Source organism: Triticum urartu, chromosome 6A (assembly GCF_056163025.1).
Source record: "Triticum urartu cultivar PI428250 chromosome 6A, HENAU_Tu73, whole genome shotgun sequence".
Lineage (NCBI taxonomy): Eukaryota > Viridiplantae > Streptophyta > Magnoliopsida > Poales > Poaceae > Triticum > Triticum urartu.
This window is the reverse complement of record NC_141878.1, coordinates 431,324,516-431,327,729: the sequence shown is the minus strand read 5'-3', so window position 1 is coordinate 431,327,729 and position 3,214 is coordinate 431,324,516. Positions and strand designations below refer to the sequence as shown.

The 3,214-nt window shown below is 47.2% G+C and overlaps 1 pseudogene; it reads left to right on the top strand.

The window, feature by feature from the left end:
* Positions 1-680: 680 nt before the first annotated feature.
* LOC125516803 (uncharacterized) lies at positions 681-2,223 on the top strand (annotated as a pseudogene).
* Positions 2,224-3,214: the final 991 nt, after the last annotated feature.

Genomic DNA, 3,214 nt, shown 5'->3' with positions numbered 1-3,214 from the left:
GAATATATAATAGCATGGAACAATCAAAAATTATAGATACATTGGAGACGTATCAAGCATCCCCAAGCTTAATTCCTGCTCATCCTCGAGTTGGTAAATGATAAAAACAGAATTTTTTATGTGGAATGCTTCCTAACATATTTCTCAATGTAATTTTCTTTATTGTGGAATGAATCTTCAAATCCGAAAGATTCAATATAAAAGTTTAATATTGACATAAAAATAATAATACTTCAAGCATACTAACTAAGCAATCATGTCTTCTCAAAATAACATGGCCAAAGAAAGTTATCCCTACAAAATCATATAGTCTAGCTATTGTCGGTGTCAAAACCGGCGGATCTCGGGTAGGGGGTCCCAAACTGTGCGTCTAGGATCGATGGTAACAGGAGACAGGGGACGCGATGTTTACCCAGGTTTGGGCCCCCTCTATAGAGGTAATACCCTACTTCCTGCTTGATTGATCTTGATGAGTATGAGTATTACACTACTGGAAACAGGGAATTTGCCATCAGCCAGCTCTTTGCCATCTGCCAGCTGATGGCAAAGAACGTCTTTGCCATCTTCTTATAAAAAACAGATGGCAAAGAACTGACAGACGGCAAAGAACATGGTTGCCATCAGCCAATTCTTTGCCATCTGCTAGTGGATGGCAAATAATCTTTGCCATCTGCCAGCAGATGGCAAAGAGGTTGGCAAATCCTATGGCCGTCAAGCATGTAATGGCGTACCAGCCCCACCTCTTTGCCATCTGCCAGCAGACGGCAAAGATTCTTTGCCATCTGCTGGCAGATGGCAAAGAGATGGGGTTATTCTTTTCCAGGTAAAAAAAACTGTGGGGTTATCCCCTCCCTCTCTCCCCACCCATCCAGGTAAAAAAAAGATGTTCGCATCTCATCCACACACCACCACCTACCTCCTCCCTCTCCGCCTCCTGCGCCCCTTCCTCCCACCCCTATCCCCATCCCGCTTTGCCTTCCCCCACCACCCCGACCTCCTCGACCTCTACCTCCCCGCCGACCCCTTCTTCGCCCCGGCCCCCATCCCCTCCCCACACGCCTTCCTCCTGCACGACCTCACCGACCGCGTCGCCGTGCTCAAGCTCGCGGCCCACACGGCCGCCCCGCAACCGGCGCGCCGCAAGTACACCTATGCGGCCACGGAGCCCGGCGGCCGGAAGGTCAAGTGGACGGCGGAGGAGAAGCCGCGCGGCGGAGGCCGGGCGCTCAAGTGGGAGGCGGAGCTCGCCTCCCCCAATGACGATGGATTCGACCGCAAGTGGAGGTGGGAGGCCAAGTCCAAGGGCGGCGCCGGAGGCAAGACCAAGACCAAGTGGGGCACCGAGATCAAGGGCAAAGGCTCGCTCGAGCCATGGTCGCGTTCCTACACCTGGGAGGAGGACTTCACCGCCTCCGACAACGACGAGGATGAGCTGGAGGTCGAGGAGCGCAGGCCGGAGAAGCCCAAGAAGATCAAGGCCGCCGCCAAGGACAAGGAGGTTGACAAGAAGAAGAAGAAGCCGGCGAGGACGTGCGTCTAGATCGAGGAGATCTCCGAGGACAACACCGCCGGCTGCGACGCCATCCGCAAGGTACGATACTCAGCACAAAAGATGAGATTTTTGCGGGGGTTTGGGTTCTGTGGCCCGATCTGAACGAAATGTGTGATTTCCAGTAGAATTTCCAATAGAACCAAGTTACCTCTCGCTGGATTTGAGAGAAAATTTGGAATTTTAGAGGATGCTAGTGTCCACACTCTAGATCTATGCTTAGTACTGGCTACAGATTGACTGAACTCTTCTCTGAATGATATCAGCTTGAGGATTCTGCTCCCTTGCAATGCACTACTATCATATGTGTACTGACTGCCTGACATTTGTCTCTCTTTCTGATGATGCAGGCCTTTGCCATGGGGAACGGCAAGGGGAAGGCCAAGGAGCTGTCGCCGCAGGATGCCGCGCTGCTCATCCAGATGAACTACAGGGCGCACCTCGCCCACCGCTCCCAGGTGCTCAGCTGCCTGCGCGATCTCGCCGTCGCCAAGGCCAAGCTCAAGGAGCCCCGATCCCTCTTCTACAACCTCTCCTACAGGCGCCGCCTCTCGCACGACCACGAGGAGCGCCAGAGGTTCTCCGTGAAGATCATTGTCCTGCTCCTCACTGTCGAAGCGCTCGAGGTGAGCTCCGTCACGGCCTGTTTACGATTGCCGATTGCTGATTTCTGATTGCCATTGCTGTGCTATGGATTTGAAATTCAGTTACTGCATACAGTGGTTAACACTACTAGTCGTCAAACCCGTGCGATGCACGGGCTAGTCTTTCTACTATATTTTACCATAAGAATTGGATTTTTTGGGCATTTAATCCATATATAGCAATAAGTGATGTCCTAACCAACAGATCCTAAGAATGAACCTTTTCTAAATTATGATTTTCTAGTGCAACGTGTACGCTACTCACCAACAGGTCAAATGGAAAGCACTTTATTCTCTGCATCATATACTCACGCCGGTGTAAAGAACCAAAGGGTTCATAGTTCACATATATAGACTATGTAGAGGAATCATCTTCCTCAACAAATTCTTTGAGAGTTTGACCTATGTCTCTCTCACCGTAAGAATATCAAAAAAATAATCTTTTAGAGCACGTGCCTCGGGGAAAGTGAAAAATGAATACTGAAACTGGTTTTGTCACATGCATTATGTTTGGTTTAATTTAAAAGTATACAATTCAGATCAATCTGGATATTTTCTGCATGCATTACGTAGTACAGGGCCAGGTAGTAAGCATTCCGATCAACAAAAAATGTCGTAAGATAGATAATTTGAACGTACGGACCTTATACAAATAGTAGGTATGAAAGAAAAGAGAGAGACAACATAGTGGTAGAACATGGATAGAGCAGATTTGGAGAAGTGCGATGATCATCTCGTATTACCTTTCCTCCTATAGTCCCCTTCAGAACAAAAATAATTACAGTATATGTGCTAAGTTAATCCATAAAAAAGGTAAAACAAAAAGAACTATACAAAAGCGAGATTCAGGTATTGCTTTTGAAAAATCTTTAAGCAATGCAACTTACAAAAACAACCATATATTTATCATTGATATTGTTAGTAAAAATTTATCATATATTTCAAAGTTCTCATAGCATCACTGCAAGATGCGAAACCATTTGTAGACATCTTATTATTTATCAAAAGCACGATTTCTTTT